We start from the raw sequence: 23,818 nt of genomic DNA, 5'->3' as shown, positions 1-23,818 counted from the left end.
TCCGTCTCTTAACGACCAACAGGGGTTGCACCTGCGTTCTCCACCGCAGACTATTGATCGAATACCACACGCCAGAAAGAGGATGCGACCAGTGCATGAAGCAGAAGCTGTCTATGAGGAATAGACTTTCACTTTGTATATGAGTGCTGTGACATATTGGTGGGGCACTGCCAAGTGGCTGATACATTCTCCTGCCATCTCTTGCACATCATGCCAATTTGATTATTGTTTTTTTTGCATCCCCCCTGTTCTTTTAAAGGATTGTGATTGCCATAATTAAATATAGCAATTTGCGATTTTGAACCCAGGAATGAAGCTCTGTTGTCCCTCGAAGGCCTCCATTCTCATGCTCATTGTTAGGATTCACAAACAGAATCTTACCTCGTTAATATTCATTTTGCAGGAATCTGCACATCCTACCAAAAACCCATCCCATTCATTGCAGCACAAAATAAGCTTCTGTGCATCTTTTGATGATGAACTGTCTGAATCTGAACACAATACTTTACCAGTCGCTGGGCTGTCATTCTATTCTCTCTTGTATGTGAAAATACCTGCACAATTTTTTTAATTAATTTTAAAGCAACTGGGCTAAAAATGGGCGGTTAAGTTTTAGACTAAAAGTAATATAAATAAAAGTAGCCTTTTTAATTCTATATAGTTGAAGAGGGAAACCGAGTTAGTATTTAAGCAGAATAAAGGGGCGTTTTGTATCAACTGGCATTTATATGACGTTCTGTTAAATAACATTGGGCTAGATTTCGAAAGCTACTTATGCAAGTCCAAAATACTAGAGCAAAAGGATTTGAATACAAATTCATACTTTACTTTCACAAAACGCTAATTTACACTCATAACCCCATTTACACACAACCAATGTGGATAGAGATTCTCTACAGGGAAAACATATTCAATAGTTCTACTAACTAGACCAGAAACTATTAAACATATAGAGGCAATTTATTGAAAAATTCAGTGAGTTACACCTGTAAGTTTACAACTACATCTGGAAGTAGACTTTAGCATTTTTCAGATTCTGTAAGTATTCGGAGGTACTCGTGAAAAGCACTGCCAATCACAGGTTTCCAGAACAACTCGAGAGTGTAACTAATAACATATGTGTGATCACATGTGTAAATTATTATTAAAGACTCATTTATTCAAATTACTTTATTTAGATTACAAAACAACCATAAAAAGCACAATTACATCACATGTAAAACAGCTCTTAAAAAATCAAATTGAACAAGACAAAAATATAAGGCTAACGTAGATACAAAAGTCAATAACAGTACTCTTTAGAAAGTGAAATAGGCAAATAACTCGCTTGGACTTGCTTTTTTTAAATCAGTGTGGAGAAAGTAAGAATTTGGTGTATGTAATTGCACTTTTGCCACCCTCCCCCCCAATGTTAGGGATGTCCAGGATCAGGAAGCTAGTGCAGGTTCAGTACGGTGCTGGGATGTCTCCTGCAGGTCTTGCACATCTGTAGGTTCAGTCTTAGCCAACATTAGTCAACTGCAGGGGTGACTCCTCCATTGGAGCGGACGAGCATCACCCCACTTAACCCCCCCCCCCCCCAAAAGCCCTGGACTTTAAAAAATAACATGCTAGTTCATTACCATTTTATTTTTCATCCACTGTCCCAAGCCGAGCGTCAGGAAGTGGGTGGAGCCGCTGCTGGATGACAGCAGCAGGGAGGAGGGTGGGCTGTCTAATGAACTACTTAAAGTGCGCATATCTTTTCAGCTGGCTGTCTTGCGAGGGCCAGCCACACATGCACACTTGAAACCTATCAACCCAGCTGTCTTAAGACAGCTGGGTTGAGAGTCAGTGCAGGCCTCCAGTGCATGTGGAGCGCCGAGTGAGGCCGCTCCCTCCAATCAGGGTGCTGCTCACATGCTGCATGTGAGCAGCACCAGGATTGGGTAAGGGAGTTCCAGCATCTGGGTCCAGTTCCTGCAAATAAGTCGGGGGCGAGGTACGTTTTTTTAATAATATTTTGCTCACGTGTGCCCCAGCCCTCCCTTCCCAAAGATGCCAGCTGCCACTGGCCAACTGGTTGTTGATGCTCATTGTCTTGCATGGACCCGTCCGCTGGGAAGGCTTTTGGTACAGTCGGTTGGCCTTGCACAACTGTTCTGCCGGAAGCTTCCTCTTCCTACATTCTTGTTTAAATGCAAACAGTGACCAAGAGCTTTAAATGACCTACAGGAAGATCCACTATGTCAACCTGCCTTGATATCAAAAACCTGCTGACAACATTGAAAGCAAGGCCCAATGTACTGCAACATATTACTGTCACAAATAAGGTATAGTACTAGAAAATGGTGGCTTGAGTGTCGCCTGGCAAAATTATTGTGTCCCAGATATCTCCAAAAATATCGCCCCAGTGGAATTAATATTAGATCGTCTTCCCCGTAGGGAGCAATATTTTTGTAAATGATATTTAGGTCAGGATGTTTATATCAAACAATAATTTTGTTATTGCTATTTTGACATAGAACCATGATATCATGGTACATGTAGAACAGAGACATCCTGGATTACAATTGGTTTTTGAAATTTAGATTTATTGTTTGCACTTTTATCGTCTGAGGAGATCATGAAAATCTGGCGTGGATCTGACACGCTTGGACCTAGTTTGGGTACTAATGGTGTATGGTAAAGATATTTCCAGTCTGCTCTAGGATGACCATTTCTGTGTACCTTAGAAACGAAATCTTCACTTTCTAAGAAGCCCACCAGTTGCCAAGAACCTAAAAAGATGATACAACTGGCTGATTCAGTTTGTCCAAACTATTGGAATTAATTAATTCAAAAAAAGTGGCTCCTCCTTAATATTTTGGTTGGGGGAACAGCAGTAATCATGCATCAGGTGCCACGGGTAAACATTTGATGTAGTCTACTTCCAGGCTCAGATTTTAATGGGAAATATATATATATATATATATATATATATATATATATATATATATATATATAGATAGATATATATACATATATACATATATACATATATATATATACATATATATATAGACCTACTATTCTTAACTACATACATATATATTTATATAGTATAGATTTAATATTCTTAACTCCCATATATGTGCCTTGACAATCATTATAGCTTCAAGATATGTTGATTTGGAGTTAAGAATAGTAAATCTATACTTAAATATTTACCATCTCGATATTTTGTCATCTATATTTGTGCTACAATATTATGGTGGCACAGTATTGAAAACTTTTATATTTTGATACACATGCTGGCCAGCATCGTTCTGAGGACAGATGGGCTGTGGATTGTCCCCGTTACTGAGCAGGCTTTAAAGTAGATTGAATTAAAAGAAAACTAGACGCTTACTTTAGGAGAAAATAATGACAAAAGTCCTAAGAACAGAACAAATATTAACCTACCCGAGTCCAATATTACCTGAAGATACATGCTTGTGTCCCCTGCGTCTCTGGTGCCACCTAAATGTAACAATAGCAATCATAATTAAGGCTTCCAGGTTTTCATTTTTACTGATTTCTACAGATAAATACAGACAGAAAACCATGTGTTTCTTGTCTGTATTTATATTTAAAAGCGGAAAAATACTGAAAATGGTGCTTCTTGTGAGAGACTCTCCATGCTGTCTTTCATTATTTCCAGGCAATAGCTGAGCAGATAGAAAGCACGGAGAGTTGAAAAACAGGATGAGATTTCCCTAAATACAGACATATGTTAACATATATTTATAGTATAGTGCTACAGTAGTATAGTGAGTGTAGTGTTTTGTTATACATGGCTGCTTAATTTGCTTAAACGTGGCAGGTATCCATTTATGAGTGTATGTCCAAGAGTTAAATAAATGTGGAAACATACCATATTATGGCTCAATTTATTCTCAAAACACAAAATAAATATAGATAAATACCAACAAGATAAACACAGACGTAAATGTTAAAAAAAGAAATACCATAAATCCAGGAGCCCTAATGATAATCAATGGTGCTTAATTCCACACCCTATCTCCTTCCATAAAGAGTTGATTCCTCACAGCTGGTTGGTAGGTCAAACAATGTCATGACCTGTAAGAGATCAAAAAGGCCACCAGTCTAGCTGTCTATTCTGGTCACCCCTATGACTCTCTCAGGGCAACTTCCTGCGGTCCAGACTTCAAGGAGAAAGTCATGGACCCAGTATATGTTCTCTATGCTTGTTTCTGTGCTTTACCTGCAAAGGCAGTCCCTAAGAGATCCCATGCAGCCACCTACCATCCAGATGAAGAATCTTATGATTCTCTGCCACCATTACTGTGATGCACCCAAGCACACAGAGAGAGAAACTGTCGCCAAGTGGAAAAGGGGCTAGCGGTGAGGGTAGGCCTTTATAGTGCTTGCAGTATTTGTGTTTGCAAGGTGGGCGCATAAGTTTCACGCTTGTAATCATCCATCACCTGCCAGTGGGCAACCCCACTCAAGAAACATTACAAACTCCATACTGTGGGCGGCCAATGGAATCTAGTTGGATTTTAAGTCTCACTTCTTTGGGGCAGCCAGTTAGCCTGTAAAGTATGCTAACAGCAGACTCAATAGACAAACTACACATCTCTCTCCTGGGCAGGCTCTTGAGTGACCCACAATTGGATGTTCTAAGTCTCATTTCACCTAGCTCTTCAGTTCTAATAAAAACTAAAACTGCAGGCCCCAAAGTGTAGTCTTAAGAGGCTACCACTGTCACTGCCCAGGACAAGGTTGATGGCTGCCAGAGCTTTTTGGTATTGATTCCTCGTATGCCTCCTTCTTCTAACATCCTACTCTCCCTGACTCTTTGGCACACTCCACTTTTGATAAGACTCTTTGATCCTCTTCTTTTACTTTCCTCTTGTGAAAAATTGGGTTGAAGGTTGAAGCGCTACTCAAACAACAGCAACAATCCTTGGACGGGTAAAACACAAAAACTCACTAAATTAACCTGTGATTAACCCTATGGCAGTTTGGCACAATAGCAGTCAGGATTAAGTTAGAGGCAACGTGTAAAGTATTTATGCAAGGGTATAATAAAGTGAAAACACAACACAGGAAAAATGCCACACTAATTTAGAAAAATAGAGTAACTTATAATAAATTATTTGACAACAAAACTCGAATCAGTAGAACCGGAGATATGCAATTTCAAAGGTCTAAGTTAAGTATAGCGCCTAAAAGCACAAAGCCCCTCTTGTGGTTATCTGGTCAAGTGAGACCGGGTGAAAGTCACAAGTTCAGGTTGACTGTGATGGAGCATGCAGGCTGAATACAGGGACCAAGTCAGTCCTGCTGAAAAAGTTACCTTTTAAAGTCCAGCACAAAGAGTTCTGTTTGTGGTTGAGGAGGCGGCAAGTAACAGGGAGAGTGTCGTTGATGGTCATCACTGTAGCGTGAAGAGCAGGCCAGGAGTCATGGATGGTCGTCACTGTAGTGCGAAGATCCTGTTGGGTGTCCTGGACGGTCGTTGCTGGAGATTCACGTTTACGGTCACTGTGGGCTGTTGATGCTGTAACGCGAAGTGCAGTTCTCGCGTTTGCCAGTCGTCACTAGAGGTTACTGTATCACAAAGAGTCAGGTTTATAGGAGTTTCAAGTTCGGGGCAGGCAGCACGATCTTAGTGCAAACGAGCCCATTTTCAAAGGGCCCGAAACTAAAGGATTTCTCCTTTTCGTTTAGAAAGAACTCAACTGATGCCAAAGTTCTGGACCAGAGGGGCGCCTCTTGGGGATCAGGAACTCACTCCCGTAGAGGCCATCAGGGTTCAGGCAAACCCAGTTGCAGTTCCAGTACAGCAGGCCAGCAGGGCTGTTGCAAAGAGGCCTCTGGAGCATATTGTGTCCCTGTAGCCCAGAACAGGAGTACAGTGAGCTAACCCTTGGAGTCACTTTGGCCTGGGATGAAAGGTGCAGGTTGAATCTTCCTTCCCAGACAGCAGGGCCGGCCACAAACAGAAGGGTAGTCCTCTGGCAGCTGGGCAGTCCTTCTTCTGTAGTAACCACAGTTCCAGGAGTGTACTGAGGAGTGGGTCTGGAAGTTCCCTTTTTATATCTAGTGCCCACTTTGAAGGAGGAGAAACTTCTGGAGTTTTCTCCCGTTAGAGGTGTCTGGAATTTCCTGTCTCTCTTCCTTGGTCACAATCTGACTTCAGGCACAATGGGCTAATGTGAAGTCATTTGAGTGTGAGCTGAGGCAGTGCCTCTGAAGTGCAGCGTGACAGATGACAGCTTTACTGCCCTCATCGGGTCTGGATGGCCCATCCTGCCAACACCAACACCCTCTATTCTGTGGCTGTTTGGGAGGAATATGCAAAGACCAACTACCAACTACAACTAGTCATGTGACCCAGGAACAGGCAGCAGACACGAACTGGTTCGGGCAAGAAAATGCCAACTTCCTAAAAGTAGTACACCTAGGGGTTAGGCCCAATGACAAGACACAGGTAGGGCCTAAAATACAAGTTACGAAAAAGGAATACCTGGATCCCACTTCTTAAATTTCAGAAAACCACACTATATTCTTTTGGCGGTTAGGTTTTATTTTTCAACCATTTATTTTCCTAAATTTGATTTTTTTTAAATGGACTCTTCACGGGCTTTCATCAGGGCTTTCTTATTATAGGCAAAATCAAGGATGGGTAGTAGGTATAAGTAAGTAATAGTGAAATGTCCTGTTGGTGATGTTATTACCAATAGTTGATGAATTTCTTCTGAATACACCAATGGGTACCAAAAGTAACTAAAGTCTAATTATCTTGTGCCTAATGGCCTTTGGGAACGCTCCAAATTGTAATGCTCTTTGTTAAAGCTAATTAGAAACAAATACCATAATCTGAACGCAGTGGCGGCTGGTCCATAGGGGCGCTGGGGCAGCTCCCCGCAAAAGAAACTGCTCACTGCAGTTCCGGCCGGCAACAGGAATGTAAGCAGACAAATTGCTTTCACAATTTGTCTGTTTACATTTCCAGGCTGGCCTGTGCTTCACTTGTGAAAGTGTGCATGTGAACGCACAGCACACGCAGGCAAGCCGCTAGAGCAGGAGTCCAGAAGATGGGCCATCTGACTGCGCATGTGAGTGAGGAGCGTTGCCCCTCACTCACCTTCACGACCCATTAGGTATGCTGCGCATGCCTAGTTTAGTGCAGGAATCTAAAGATAGCCTCATGTTGGGGCGGTGACATGTTTTTCGTAATGTCGCCCCATGCCCTATCAAATGCCAGCCGCCCAGCCCCCCGTCGCATCCAATCACCTGATTTGGCACTGAAGTTAGTTTCCAGTTGAGCTGCAAAAGAAAAGAGCGGGAGAAGTTAGTTTGCGGGACCGGAGGAGATGCATGGTAAGTTCTATTCATTAAATTAACTCTCGCCCCTTCAGGCCAGCCGCAACGGGTCAGGGGGTCATTTGCATATGCTTAGGGTATGAAACGCGTGTGGGAGCACACAAGGTAAGATATGTGGCGAGTCGACATATAGTAATACTCCAAGATTAAACGTAAGTGCTGCCACCTTTTCCCGACTGCTGTGAACTAATAAACGCTGCATCCTAGACGCCACATTTTCATTGTAACAGTGATGAGGTTTTATGGGTGATGACCACTGACCAGAGAGGTTTCAGAGGATTAGTTTCACATTGGTTTCCGGGTTATTTAACACCGGTAATATTTCTAGTAATGGCAAAAGTCGGCGCAGAGGCACCCATTCCCTTTGTTTACTTACGATAACTTTCACAGCAAAAACGATTTATGAACTTATTACTGGGGCTCTGCAAAAATCCGGCGACCTTACATTTTAAGAGCCTGTCTGTTTTTTATGTGTGTATCAGAGTGGCCTGATAAAATATAAAATATAATCTTCAGCTTGTATCATTAATATGTTAATATGCTACTTTAGGGGTATAAAAGAACGAGGTTTTGAGGCCCACTGAGTTATCACCAACGTAGAGAGAGAGAGACAGACGGGGCACCAGACAGATACTCAGAAAGACAGTGAAATCGACAGAATGACAGAAAGTGACAAAGGTAGGCATAAACAGGCTTACAGTGAAAGACACAGACACAGAGATAGAAAAGCAGACACACTTAGAGTAAAATACAAGCAACCAGTAAGATACAGGCAGGCATACGGAGTGGAATGGAAAAAGACAAAACCAAGACAGACAGAATGGCAGAATGACTTCGAGAAAGAAAAATGGGAACAGTGACAGGCAGAACAGCCAGTACAGATAGAACAGTTAAGCATACAATCCGCATACGCCCGCCACTTTCAAATTCCACCAGCCGCCACTGTCTGAACGCTTCTCTAACTCGAAGTCTGCACAATCCATGGCTATTGATACCTGTTTCACTAGTGTGTTTACTATAATATTAAAAGAATATAAAGTGATCCCCGAAGCTGGTAGTGCCTTAATCTGCAAATGTTTAAAGCCCCCACCCAGTTACTCTGCTGTGGTTTGCCATGTTCATTACCTTCAGAGAAAAACTGTTTGTTGACTTTATTGGCTCAAAGATATTCCTAATTGCACAGAGGAACGAGAACATTTGCGTAATTTGCATTTGTGCAATTACACGAAATTTCGGGGGAATTATGCTAAATTACACATAATAATGTGAAATGGAAAACCAGCGCATAACACTATATTGTAGCTGGAAATGGTCATCGCACCCATTTGGGACATGAGGACCCATTTCCCACTTAACAAATTGCACAAAATACCCAAGTGACTCGAACAGTGGCTGCTCAAGTTCTGCCCACTTGCGGTGATCTCGCGTGTATGCACTACATTTTTGCCACAAGCAGCACGCAAGTAAGTGACAAAGCATAGTAGCGTAAATTCAAGATTTTCGTATACCAAGGGGCCGATGTAGGTAGCCAAATACCAGTCGGTAACGGCCGAAATGACCGAATTTCGGCCGTTACCGACCGGTAATTGGCTTTCCAGATGTAGGTGGCATTTTTAAGGATTCAGTATTTTACCGAATCGGTAATTTAAGGAATCGGTAAAATACCGAATTCTTAAATATCGATTCTGTAAATTACCAAATCCTGATATGTAGGGAGCACTCAAATGAGTGATTTTCCCATTTTAGGATTCGTAATTTACCACCAACTACAAGTTGGTGGTAAATAATGAAAACCTCTGAAAAAGCATTTTTTTGCTTTTCCAACACGTTGCAGACATACATGCCCTTAGGGCATGTATATCTGCAACATGTGCACCCATACACAATTGAGGGGTGCAACAGGGTGTCAAAGTGACACCCTGCCACCCTTCAATGTTTCCCAATTTTACCGAATCGGTATTTACCGATTCGGTAATTGACATTAATTCCTATGGGCCTCCCATAGGCGGCCTACAGGAATTAATGTCAATTACCGAATCGGTAAATACCGAAACTTACTGATTCGGTAATTTTTTACCTACATCCCAATTGCCTGTTCTTAAATACCGAATCGGTATGATTCGGTATTTAAGAATCGGTAATCTGGGATTACCTACATCGGGCCCCAAGTGTACACTGAGCGAAATTCCCACAAATTACGCTGGCGTGCCGAAAACTTCGCCCGGGCCTAAAACCTCTATTTCAGATACAGCCTGTGATCCCAGGGCTCTGTTGGGGCAACTGCATTGAAGACCACTCGTTTAAAGCCTTCCCTTTCCTAATTGAATGTTCGCTCTTTTCACATGGTGACTGGCGGACGTGTATCTCAAACGTCTCGCTCCGCCCCCGCCTCCCCATGACATGCAAGGTCGCCTCCCCCCACCCCATGCAGTAAGGAAATAGGTCGCAATGTTCTGAGAAACCCTCGGCGCAGGGAACTGAACCTCACTCGACGAAGCCGGGTTACAGGGTCGCTGACTCGCCACCTGCTGCCCTTAAGAAGATAAAAAGACTCACATTTTATTTTCATTTCTGCTGGAGACATTAGGTAAGATTACTTTGTCTATTGCAAGATCTCTTCATCACACATATGTGACGTGGGAGACTTTCTCTCCTATCCACACTCGCCTTGGAGAAAGGCCGGCTCTTGCAAAGGTACGATTTTTCACTTATTCATACAGAATGTGGTAGCCAGTGAGATATATTTGATTTTTAAAAAGTGTTCTTGAAGTCAAGAAAAACAACACAGGTTGAGTTGGCCCCATTTCTATGTCCCTTAATAATAAAGAAACTGAGTCGATATGTTGTTTCCTCTTTTTTCACATTTAAGTTCTGGTACTGAAACTCTGGTTTCACCTGTTCCCTGTTTAGTGCACGGATAAAACTTTGAAAACAAAATTTGCATCTTTTTTACAATGTACACAATATTTTAGAATAAGTATTCTGCTTAGGCACCTACAAAGGAAAGACTGTGCAACACATTGAGGGAATGGTCCACTGTGAAGGGGAGTCAAGTATTTCGTAGATGTATGTACATGTGGGTATCATTGGAAGGTATATAGGAAGGTATATATAGGAAGGTATATAGCTCCAAAAAACTACTTGAGAAGCAACGAAGAGGTGGACGTAGTTGCTAAGAGGCACGGGTGTAACGCAAAGTGATGGGACCCCATGCAGAATGTGATGAGGGGCCCCTGGGTCGGCCATATCTCACGGATACTCTTTGGGCTGAATGGGGCCCCCTTGAAGAGGGCGCGGGCATCTGAAAGGTTACCCCCTCCCCCGCGTGTGGCATTAGGCATTTCCCAGGGAGGCTGGAGGTGTGGGGGGGGGGTGGTTATGTCACTGGGGGCTGGTTTTGCAGCAGTGCTGCAATATCGCCCCCCAGTAACAAATTAAGCAGGCCTAGACAGCATAATCATTCACTTCTCACTCTGGCTGCAGGGTTCCTAGTGTATCCAGCAGTTTTCAGGCAACAATAAAACTGTCTAGATATCTCTGTTGAGTTATCTTCCTGCTGGCGAAAGATCAGAGTTTTGTCTATTGGCAGTTTTGACTCATCTAAGGTAGCACAGAGGGTTACTATGCCTGCTTCAAGGAACTGTACCATGCAGACCTAAGAACAGTATTTTATGTGCATTGCTCAGTGGGTTACTGCTTTTGTCACAGAGATTCTTTTGTTAATAGCAGTTTGTGAGTTAGACTCCTAATATAGCACAGTGAGCTATGAACTGCCACCAAAGAGCTTCACGCAAACTGCATGGCACAGGTTTGAAAGTTATGTTTTTCCCTAGTGTTTAATTATTCGAATGTTGCTAAAATGGGTTTGTTTAGGTAAAAATGCATTCCTATTAGTAAATCCAAAAACCAACCACAGTGGCACGTTTTGACTCCTAAGTTTGTGCTTCTCCAGGCCAAGTCCTCTTAAAAACATGCCAACTAGTATGGATGACGTGAATCCTACACCTTGTATTCTTTTTTGTCGTATGTAGCATTTATTTTCTATTCACTGATTTACATGTGTATGATTCATTGTCTCTGTATATGTGTGTGATGTAAAGTGCCCCGACTCCCTGCACTGTAAGGTTATCACTTAATATGCATTAAAAGCTGATACACTTGAATATATCATGAAAAATGTGTTGCAAAATGCAGTTTTTTCCATTTTTCAAAATTTTCTTGGAGGGAGAACCCCCCCAGCCCCTTGTAGTGATCAGGCTCGCTCACTATGCACCACACGGGGCTGGTCTGACAAAATTTGCCTGGGCTTACGTTATGAGAACAAATAACTGAGGTAAGCAAAATGTTGGAGGGTTTGGGAGATTTACTAAGATTCAACTAAGGAACAAGGGGATCTGAGTGAGATTTCCCATAATAGTTTGAATGAAATAAACTATTTTAGATGCAGAAAAGCTATGTATAAAACCTACGACTCACTCAAAACGGATGTTGTCTTCAGCAGAGGAAATATAGTGTGAGGGGAAACCACCTGGTTTCATTTGTAGAGAATTGCTATGCCATGCACCTTTTTTTGTACTAATGGGTCAGCCAAAATGTTTACTTAATGGCTTCGTAAGATATGGATGAATGCAACTTACACCTCAATTATGTGTAGCCAGGGGTAGCAGTTGATACCTCTGGTTTGCTTTTTAGTACTCTGAGCAGTGCCCCGGCCACCACCGATTCTAGGTGTTGTTAAGGCAACTTTAGGTACAGAAAATAAACAGGTTTAAAAGACCCTTTTAAAGGTCTGTTATTTTCACTCTTTGGCTCCCCCCTCCTCCCCCACCCCCCCCCCCCCCCCCCCCCCGCCCGCCTGATCGCCACCGACCTCACCCCTCGTGACCATCAGACAGGACGGAATCGGGCCCCAACCCTCCGTGGAGGAGCGCTGCCCACTCCGGATTTTCTCCTGTACCAGGCAATCATTGGAAGTTGTGCAGAGTCCCCCCTCCCCCTCCTCACACACACCTATAAATCACCTGCTACTGTACCCGCGCTGCTCTGAATGCCACATTTTTGGAGGGGAGCGCAGGTAAGTAACGGCGCGGCCTCGCTGCCTGGACGGCCAGGCCATGACACGCAGTCTGGGAGGCAGACAGACCTTCTTTTCCTTGGACCAGGGGCCTGCACTGTGTGCCACACAAGATGGCTGCCGCGCTCTCATTAGAAAAACACATGCACCGACTCGGGCCAAACCCGCAGCCAATCGCTGCAGGCTAAAATAACAAACCCGAGCGAGCCTGCGGCTTTGCAGTCGGGTCGGTGCGCGCGGCACATTCATCAAGCGCGTGCGTCCAGCACTAATCACACCAGGGGCCGATAAGTAGGTGTGACTTACTCCAGACTTGTTCCTGCTTTACTCCTGCCTTACTTCTGGCTTAGGGGGTCATGTCGCGACTGGAACCTCTGCGATGCGGGTCAGCTAGTTATTTGTCTTGCCAATGCAATCACGAGTAACTAGGATTTACTTCTGTAAACCAAACTCACCCAGTGGCTTTGACAGATGTGGAGTATTATCCTTGCACGCTTGCGGGGGCCAGTGTTTGTTTTCCCAGCCTGGGTCTGCCAGCAGCTGGAAGGGCTACTTTAAGCAGGACAGACCTCCAGGTGATTAGAGTGAAGTAAGTGTGCCGGAATTTGAGGCACTGGGAGATTTTTACGTTTGTGGTTGTAGCTTGCTTTATCATGCCACAGTGACACCTCAAATAGACATGATGTATGGATTACACATACACAAAATATGTATGCAAGCCTAGTTGGGTGTTTCTGTAAAGTGTAGTGTCTGTGGGGGAAACAACCTTTACAACGCAGTCATTACATCGCAACATCCTTTACATCGCATGCCATTTCAACGCAACCATTACATCGCATGTTACTACAACGCATGTCATTACAACGCATGTCACTACAACGCATACCATTACAACGCATAGTTTCTACCCTTACACTATCCATCACTTACCCTACTTTTGCACTCACTGGAGTGGGAATAGTAATTTTTACCCCTACACTATCCAACACTTACCTTAAATGCAATGTTATGGTATGCGTTGTAAAAGTAGTTTCTAAAAATGCGTTGTGATGGCATGCAATGTAAAAACATGCGTTGTTATGGATATTGCGATGTAAAAACTGCATTGTAAAGGCATGCGTTGTAAATGTTTGCGTTGTATCGTCATACATTCGTCTGAGAGGAGTGACCAGAGACCGACCCACATGTGTGCACTACATATAGTCAGCTTTGGTAAGTTATGTAACAAGTCAATTCAGGAGTGTGAAAGAGCAATCGAAGCTCATGCAGTCATGGTGAATACTACTGAGGAAGGACCCAGGACTGATGGGGATGCCATCCAGAGTAAGGGAGCCAGGAGCTCAAAGTCACAGTCAGGTGTGGGTGCTTCCAGCAAAGAATCAAGCCAAAGTAGACAAGCAAAAGTGGCAAGTCACAAATCAAGGAATTCATGCCCTTATAAATTTATCTTTTTGATTTCTTGTTAAGACAACTTTCAGCCCCTTCTCTGAGTGTTTTTTCCGCTAGCACCGGGACGCCTCCATGGAGGTAGCTGTGCAATTTATAAATGGGATTGTATTGTATTGTATTGTAATACTTTTACAAATAACACTCATTCCTGCAGAGTCCACCAAGGAGTGATGGGACGAGAAACAAGGCTTGACCATCGGTGGTGGGTCTATGGAGTAATTGTGAAAGCACAGGTTGGAGGGAGGACCCGAGCTGACGTTACCCTCTTTTTCCACCTCTCGCACATATGCATGGAATGGCCTGGTTTACCAGATGTCCTGCTTGCGCATGTATATTCAGCAGTTTAAGAGGGTCAACACATATTTAGCCCCACTCAAGAAGTAGAAGTGGATCAATTCTTTGCAAGTTTTTATATAGAGGATAAAGATTGGTTACAGGGCTTGGTAACCTCTTTGGAAACAATTAAAGGAATATCTTTTCCCCTAGGACTAAGGCCGTTTTCACTTTGGTGTCAGGAAGATCTCTCTAAGATCCCTATTACGAGCATAGATGGTATTGATACACGATAACAAAGATACCACTGGGTACGTTATTTATCTAGTGCGATAAATTCCACCTATTACCCGTTGTTGGGAAACAGCAAGAGGAATTTGGTGTTTAAAGCACCAAAATCACCATCATACAATAAATAACATATGGTTTTCCCCCCGTTAAATTTCAGCAGGTTTGACCTGCCAAAATGTAACAGTGGTTTACTTATTTAACGAATCCCATAATAATGCGTTAAATATCTAACAGCTTGTTATTCCAACCCGTGCTCAAACAAGGGTGTCCGCATGGGTTGGAATTAACCACCCAACTCGTAATCAGGGTCTTGGAGGTAGTTGTTGACCTACTTGCAATGAGGTCAGTGGTTGGAGAACCTGGCAAACTTGATGACTTAGAAATCAGTGAAGTGACCACTGCTAGGCCGGAAAAGATCATAATCAAAGTGTCTGCAAGGAAACCACAATTACCACATTTCGACAATTTTAGAGTCCACAAGACATAACTGAAAGCCCTAATTACTACATTTGCCCTCATTCCTCAAGTACTGTGTCCTAATCCACAGCTGTATTCTGATAATTTCTAATTACTTGTTGGGTGCTACAGTATAAAGATGCTCTCCGCAATTCGTAAACAATAATAATTTATCTTAAGAGAGAATTTTACAAAGCACATGACTGCTTCATTCAGCACCGAATACTTCATTAAAAAAAGCATTTTTTTTATTTTTTATATTTTTTTAACACATAAACTCTACAGTGAACATTCATCAATAAGGACTGTTCTTTAGCAAAAACTATTTATTGATAAAAAGGAGAAACTTATAAAACCATTCGATTAACCAAGAATAGTTCAGTTAGTCAACACCCCAAACTATGCTCATAGGACAGTTTAGGGAAAGATCACATTCTGTGAAGTAAGATCAGTTGTGGCTTCTCCGCTAAGGCGGAGGAGCCTCGCCCCACTACATAAAAGGAAAAATAAAATGAAAATAACGTATAATTATCATTTTATTTTTCCTGTTGCATGCAGTCAGTGGCCTTGTTCAATGTGGGGCGGGACGTGGCTGGCCTGAGCACGGGAGGAGTGGTTTGCACTCCATAAGTGCGCATGATGATTTGGCCGGCCCTCTTGGGCTGGTCAAACAGTCCTGCACACTTTGCATGTTCCCCACCAGGCTTTAGTGCACAGCCTGGTGGGGAACATGTACAGGTCCCCAGTCCCGCTCTAAGTGCTGAACCACAGCACTCAGACCAATCACAACGCTGCATTGCATCGTTGTGATTGGCTCAGGGGAGCCTGTGTACCCGTGTGCTACCTGCTTCCGGCCAGGACTGGAGCCAGGAAGAAGGAAGCTGAAGAGGATGAGGACTGAGGAGAGGCGGTGGCCAGCCGTTCCAGGTAAGTGTTTTTTTTTCTTAACAACCCTCCCCTCCGCCCACCACCCCCATCTGGTAGCAGCCACTACTGGATTTTATTATAATCTGTGTTCTAAAAGTGATTTACTAACAACATGTCCAAGGCACAGGACGATATCTGAGACCCAATGCTATTAATAGAAATCACAGATCTCAGACTCTGATGTATTAAATGATCCTTAAAAGGACTGTAATCAAAAAATTAAATAGCCATTTTTGTGAACGGCATCCCTCACCAACCGCTTCCACTTTGTAAATGGATACCACTCACTTTTGGGTGTCGAATTGCAACCAATGGTTTATGACCACAGTTGAGCTTCCAGATCATTGTCACAATCTATTTCATATCGGAAGAAGGATGAAGACTCCTTACACGCTCCTTCTTTTTTTGTTTCTAGTTTTCAGTGAGTTGTAAAGTGAACCCTGCAAGTTGGAAACACATTTCAAACGTACAATATTCATCTGATAGAGACTTCTAGCGCAGATTCTTTACCATAGAATTATTTCCAGGTGACAGACTGGATCTCAAAACTTTTCATGAGCAGTAGGTGGCATAGTGCAGCTCCAAATGGAGTCATTGGCGCTGGAATTGACGGGTGTTGTGCCTATATAGGTGCCAGCCCAGACTGCTGACGTCAGTTCTTTTCTTTCTGCACCAGTCAACGCAGATCTGGCGAGCGCTACACTCAGTCAATTTTTGACTGACCTTTTTTCAACTTTTGTTGAAGTCTTTTTTGAGTGATCTTCTCCTGGTGTGGCAGGTATGTCCACTAGGAAGGCCGGCTTCAAGCGGCCCTGTCATCATCAGATGACGGTTTTCTATATGACCTTGTTTGCCTCTGGTGCCTGCAACGCGACAACGACACGAAGACCTGTGCTGTGTGCCGCACTGTGCACCTCAAGGCCTTGAGAGAGCGGTCCCTTAAGGTCATTATTGCTCGATGTGCAACGCCGCGCCGGTCTCAATCCCGGTCGGGAGGAAGGTCCCGGGATTGGTCACGGAGCCCAAGATCCTTGTTGCACTCAAAGTCATCTGGTTGTTTTGTTAAGTCCCACAAGAAAGAGAGGTCTTCGATTTTGCCCTGTCCTTTGATGAGGGAGCATTCTCATTCGAGTCCTGGCTGTGCGGTTGAGCCGGCGCCTGGGCCGGTCTCCACCTTCCGTAGTTTCCAGGAGTCAGTGCGACCCCCACCCATCTTTGAGAGTTTTATGAGGTCATGTACCTCATGTTTGGGGGCCTGACAGGTGCCAGGGGTGGATCTGCAGGTGGGTAACCAGTAGGGGCCACTCCCGAATCTGCAGGGCTCAAAAGCGTGGCAATGGTTCTACCCCGGTGCCAGTTGGGTCTCTTGGGTCCACAGATGGATCCGGACCGGCACCGGTCGTACCCTTTCAACCTTCCCCGGAGTCAGTCCAGATGCCGACGCTCCTGGCGGCACCAGCGTCCTATGGCTGTTTCATCCCCATTCAATTCCTGATTCTGACACAGAGCCAGAGGGACATCGTCCGACTCCGGCGCCAACTGGAGCTGTGCCTTCCAGGCTAGAGACTGAGCCCTATTCCTATGGACTAGGACTTGGGGAGCATTGGGAGGGGTCGCTGAACCTTGAAGAATGCAAGCCCATAGATCGCACCATAGACTGGTGTGCGGACTTGGCGGAGGCCAGTGGACTGCACACTTCCCCAGATACTGGCATGCTTTCTCCCCCTACTTGGAGAAAGTGCCATGTGCTATGGTGATGAGAAGGGCCACTGAGGTCCTGGACCTCATCCTGCCCTCACCGGAAGTCAAGAGTACCACCTTGACAGAGGTGCTTCAGCCGGGAGTGACCCCCTCAGAACCGCTATGCCCATTTAATGAAGCCCTCATAGACATCCTGCTTGGGACTTGGTCCAAGCCCCGCACAGAGGCTCCTGTGAACAGGACAATTGTCCGAACCCATCGCCCGCACCAGGGGGCCCCCAGTTCCACATGCAACATCCTACCTAAGAGAGCTTAGTTGTTCAAGTCTCTACTTCCAGTATAAATCCTGGCACGTTCCATACCGCCCCACCTGATAGGTAATCAAGAGACTGTACAACTTAGGCAAGAAAATGTTTTCTTCCACTAGCCTGGCACAGTGGTCCATGAACAGCGCATGCCTTTTGGGTTGTTACTCTCATTAGCTTTGGAATTCGGTTGCACAGGTTCTGCCCATAGTTCTGGAGGAGGCCCAGACCATTCATTCCCAAACTGTTGAGAGATGCAGCAAAGTTCATGATCAGATGTGGAAGGGATACCACAGACTCGCTAGGCAGAGTGGTTTAATCGATGGTGGCCTTATTGCACCACGTCTGACTGAGAACAGCTGGCTTTTCAGAGGATGTCCAATCATTGCTTATGGACATGCCCATTGATGGCTCCCTTCTCTTTGGAGGCAAGGCGGACTCAGCGCTGGAGCTCTTCAAGGACAGCAGGGCTATTGCCAGGTCCATGGGTCTTTCTGTGAGCCCTCACTAACCTCAGCCTGCCTGCCTTTCGCTCCTTTCCTGACCACGGAAAGGGCTTCCAGCCACGTCTTTACCCACCAAGCGACCATGGAGCACAAGTTTTCCAGCCTCTGCGTGGCTCAGGACGCAGTACTCACAGACTCCGTGGGTCAGTCAGCCAGAGGTCAGGCCAGTCCACCACTCCCCCGGGAGCCGCAGCCTCCAAATCCCTCTAGTTTGCCCTCTTACCTTCACGGGCACCGAGTGGGAGGCAAGATACAACATCACCTGCCCCAGTGGAGGTCTATAACATCAGACCACTCTGTTCTTCAGATTGCCCGAAAGGCTACTCCCTCCCCTATGTGACTACTCCTCTATCCATGCCACTCACTTGCGACAGGCTGACAGAGGACCATCTCTCCTTGCAGGAAGGGACAGCTCTCTTGGCCAAAGGAGCCATAGAGAGGGTGCCAATGCCACAAGTAGGTTGTGGTTGTCATTCCCGCTACTAAAGTCATCGAGAAGACCGTCAATAAACAGCTGACCGCATTCCTCAAAGAAAACATCTCGCTCGACCCATCCCAGTCCAGATTTCGAGCCAACTACAGCACCGAGACCGCCCTCATCGCAGCCACCGATGACATCAGGACCCTGATGGATAACGGAGAGACAGCCGCTCTCATCCTCCTGGACCTCTCGGAAGCCTTTGATACCGTCTGCCACTGCACCCTAATAACCTGCCTCTACAACACTGGGATCCAAGGAAAGGCCCTGGACTGGATCACATTGTTCCTCTCCGACAGAACCCAGAGAGTCCGCCTCCCTCCCTTCCGCTCCGAAGCCACCAAGATCATCTGCGGCGTACCCCAGGGCTCCTCACTCAGCCCAACTCTCTTCAATATCTACATGAGCCCACTCGCCACCATCGAACGCAAACACAACATCAACATCATCTCCTACGCCGACGACACCCAACTGATACTCTCCCTCAAAAAAGACCCTCTCACCGCCAAAGCCAACTTCCAGGACGGAATGAAAGATGTCGCAGAATGGATGAAGCACAGCTGTCTGAAGCTCAACTCGGACAAGACGGAGGTCCTCATCCTCGGACAATCCCCATCCGCCTGGGACGACTCCTGGTGGCCCACAACGCTGGGCACTGCACCAACAACCACGGACCACGCACGCAACCTGGGCTTCATCCTGGACTCCTCCCTCACGATGACCAAGCAAGTCAACGCAGTCTCGTCCTCGTGTTTTAACACCCTGCGCATGCTCCGAAAGATCTTCCGGTGGATCCCCACCGAAACCAGAAAGACGGTCACCCAGGCCCTCCTCACCAGCCGACTGGACTACGGGAACGCCCTATACGCAGGAACAACAGCCAAACTGCAGAAACGCCTTCAGCGCATACAGAACGCCTCCGCACGACTCATCCTCGACATCCCTCGCCACAGCCACATATCCGCCCACCTTATAAACCTGCACTGGCTCCCCGTCAGCAAGAGGATCATGTTCAGGCTGCTCACCCATGCACACAAAGCGCTCGACAACAAGGGCCCCGAATACCTCAACAACCGCCTCTCGTTCTACACCCCCACCCGCCAGCTCCGCTCCACCAGCCTCGCCCTCGCCACCATCCCACGGATTCACACAACCACCACCAGAGGAAGATCGTTCTCCTACCTGGCTGCGAAGACATGGAACTCCCTCCCCGCACACCTACGACTGACCGAGGACCATCTCACCTTCAGGAAACACCTCAAGACCTGGTTATTCGAGCAGTAGCGGCACCCCCCTCTCCCTTCAGCGGCTTGAGACCCTCACGGGTGAGTAGCGCGCTCTACAAATGTACTGATTGATTGATTGATTTCTGGTGCCCAAGAAGGACAGAGGCAATCATCCTATCATAGACCTTCACCATCTCAATTTCTTACTCAAGAAGGAGAAGTTCAAAATGCTCACACTCGCTCAAGTCCTGTATGCCCTGGACCAGGTGGACTGGATGGTAGCGATGGACTTGCAGGACGCATACTTCCACATTCCCGTCCTGCCTATTCACAGGCACTACATGCAGTTCATGGAGGGCCAGGAGCACTTTCAATTTGCCGTGCTTCCTTTTGGCCTCACAGGTTCCCCTTGTGTGTTCACCAAGGTGATTGTGGTGGTTGCAGCTCATCTGCAGAGATCAGGGGTGCCAATCTTCCCTTATCTCAACTACTGGCTGTTCAAGTCATCTTTCACCTCCAGACAACGACAGACATCCTGCACTTGCTTGGGTTCACTATCAACGTGCCAAAGTGACACCTGACTCCCTCTCAGATGCTCCCTTTCATTGGAGCTGTTCTGGACACGGTGCAGTTTAAGGCCTATCCTCACGAATGGTGAGTCTAGGATATTCAGACTATGATACCGATGTTTCAGCCTCTATCCTGGATTTCGGTGAGCCTGACTAGAGGCTGCTGGGCCTCATGGCCTCCTACATCCTGCTTTTGACACATGCCCTGTAGCATATGCTGGTTCTGTAGTGGGATATGAAGTTCCAGTGGACATAGCATCAGGGGAATCTCTCCGACATGGTTCAGATCTTGGAGGGAACTAAAAAAGATCTGCAATGATGGTTAACGAACCGCAATAAGGTCAATGGCAGACACTTCTCCCTTTCCCAACCAGATCTAAAGTGGTGACAGATGCGGTACTCGTGGGATACAGCGTCCATCTGGGAGAGGTGGAGATCAGACACCTCTGATCTCTGTCGGAATCTGGACTCCACATCAACATACTGGAGCTCGGGTGATCTGGCTGGCATTAAAAGCCTTTTGGCCTTCCATCAAGGGAAGACCAAAGCAGGTTTTCACGGACAACACCACCACATATGGTACTGCAACAAACAGAGCAGGCTGAGGTTGTGGACCCTGTGTCAAGAGGCCCTGCATCTCTGGACATGGCTGGAACATCAGGGCATTTTCTTGGTGGTTCAACCCCTGGTAGGCGCTCTGAACGCCCGGGCAGATGAACTCAGCCGAAGATGCCCAGCGGATCATGAATGATGTCTCCATCCGGAGGTGGTGCAAGGTCTCTTTCACCAGTGGGGAAACCTTGGTTAGATCTGTTCGCCACCGCAGAAAATGCACACTGTTAACAGTTCTGCTTGCTGGAGTTCCCAAGGCAGCTCCTATTTGGAGAAGCTTTTCATATTGAGTGCAGCTCAGGCCTCCTGTATACCTTTCTGCCCATACCACTCCTGCCCAAGAGTTCTCAAGATCAAGAGCGACCATGCACAAATCATCCTTGTGACTCCGGACTGGGCTCAGAGAGTTTGGTATTGCAAGCTGTTGAGCATGGCCATCGGTCCCTCGATCAGGCTGCCTCTTCGGGAAGATCTTCTATGACAGTAGCAGGGGAGAGTTCTCTACCTGAACCTGTCAACTCCGCCTCCATGAGTGGAGATTGAGGGGCAACAGTTGACAGATTTCGACCTTCTGCCTGAAGTCTGCACTGTTATCTTGGCAGACACAGGTTCCTCCACCAACTAAGTATACGCCTGCCATTGGGGCAAGTTTGTGGCATGGTGTGCAGAGAAACAGGTTGACCCTCTTTCTGCTCCCCTCTCTCAGGTCCTTCTATATATGCTTTCTCATGCCTGTGCTCTGGGCACCGTAAAAGAGCTATCTTTCTGCCCTCTCAGCCTTTTTTTGGTTGCCTGATCAGACATCCCTCTTCAAATCCCCTCTTGTACATAGGTTCTTGAAAGGTTTGCAACACGTTTCCACCTTCGCCCTTCATCATGCCTCAGTGGGACCTTAATCTGGTCTTGACTTTTCTGATGTGCACTCCTTTTGAGCAATTGCACAGTTACCCTCTCAGGCTCATTACCACCAAGATGGCCTTCCTCGTCTACCCGGAGGGTCAGTGAGCTTCAAACTTTGTCATTCAAACCTCCTTACCTGAAATCTATCCAGACAAGCTCGTTCTTCCCACTGGAGCTTCCTTTCTGCCAAAAGTTGTCACTCCTTTCGTTGTAGGCCAGTCCGCCACTGGGCCTACTTTTTATGCCCTGCCACATCCCTCTAAGGAAGAGGAGCGACTTCACTGACTGGACCCAAAAGAGCCTTGTTGTTCTGCCTTGACCACACGGAGAGCTCCAGGTGGACGATCAAATCTTCATGGGGTATGTCAGAGCGAAGAATGGAAAGGTCATGCAGAAATGGACCATCTCCTGATGGATCGTGCTCTGCATTAAGATCTGCTACACTTTGGCCAAGAAGCAATGCCCTGAGGGTTTGCTTGCTCATTCCACTAAAGCTAAGTGTACAACACTGCATTAGGACTCAGAGTTCGGTCCTGGATATCTACCAGGCAGCAACGTGGGCTTCTCTCTTAACTGGTAGAGACTCTTTCTAGCCGCTGATTCCTTACCGAGCCACCCATCTTTCATGCTGTGCGAAAAGATTTCTATGGACAGGGCTTTCCCCTTTCAGGGCTCAATTTTATACACCATTGGTCAGTTTTCTTCATGGCTCCTCGCTCTTGGTGTGGAAAGTCGGAAAAAGACCCTGATGTCAGTGCACTGGGGTGGCACCTATATAGGCACCGTGCACATCACTTCCGACACGGACACCGCCACATGGAGCCAAACAACGGCAACAATCAGCGTGTTGGGGTACTGCTCATGAAAAAAATGTTGGATCTAGTTTGGTGCCTAGAGATAATTCTAAGGTAAGGAATAAGTGGCTAGATAGAGTCTCTACCAGATAAGGCGTTGCCAAAGGTAAGCAACTTGTTTGTTTGGCAGAATGTGACCTTTAATTTTGTGGTTGCAAAGTCTCGGCTTTTCCAAATCTCAGGCCAAACCATTGCAAGACCAATAAATACATTAATTAATAAGGTTGCTGGGTCTCATAAAGACCACGCTGACATCCATGCAACGCAAGCTTGCATATTTATAGTGGAGGATAATTCCAACTATGCCAAGTTTAAAACTTTGCCTTTGAAGTTGGCAAGCTGCTTACTTTAGCAAGTCTGCAAAGTTTGCCAAGTTATCCATCTTCACCTACGTTTGCCAGTGGGAGACGTGTGCTACAATTTTTTTTATTGTACCAGAACTATTGCCCAAAAGTTGTTTTGTGGGAAAATGATACACCAAAATGTGTATTCCGGTTGAGTTATTTTCCTGCAATTTTCCCCCCTAGTTTGCGGTTGGGATGTGACCTGTGTTGCCTTTTGCACTACAAGTAACCTCTTCCACGGGCAGCATGTCAGGGTCTGGTGCCGACCTTCATTTTCGTACACATTTCTAGTTTCTTGAGCAAGGGTATACAGAGAAATAAGTCATTTGCATCCATCATCAAATTATTGTTGTTAAAAGTACTTAATGACTTTGTTTGTTTATCACGGTACAGGAACCAATGTTTACAAGTCTTATGCAGGAGGCTTAACAACTTGCAGTAAGCAGCCTGGGTCTTTCTTATCCTGGTCCTGTTCTTTGTCGTTATAGGCCTGGTTC

The 23,818-nt window shown here is 45.7% G+C and overlaps 1 protein-coding gene across 1 annotated transcript in view; it reads left to right on the top strand.

Annotated features, from left to right (window-relative positions):
* The first annotated feature begins 9,756 nt into the window (after positions 1-9,756).
* ZAP70 (zeta chain of T cell receptor associated protein kinase 70) overlaps positions 9,757-23,818 on the top strand; it is a 126,320-nt gene continuing 112,258 nt past the window's right edge. Inside the window, exon 1 of the mRNA XM_086947209.1 lies at positions 9,757-9,943. The gene's annotated coding sequence lies outside the window, so the exon portion shown is untranslated. The remainder of the gene's footprint in view (positions 9,944-23,818) is intronic.

The sequence above is a fragment of the Lissotriton vulgaris genome, chromosome 12 (genome assembly GCF_964263255.1).
Source record: "Lissotriton vulgaris chromosome 12, aLisVul1.2, whole genome shotgun sequence".
NCBI lineage: Eukaryota > Metazoa > Chordata > Amphibia > Caudata > Salamandridae > Lissotriton > Lissotriton vulgaris.
This window is presented reverse-complemented; position numbering and strand designations above follow the sequence as displayed.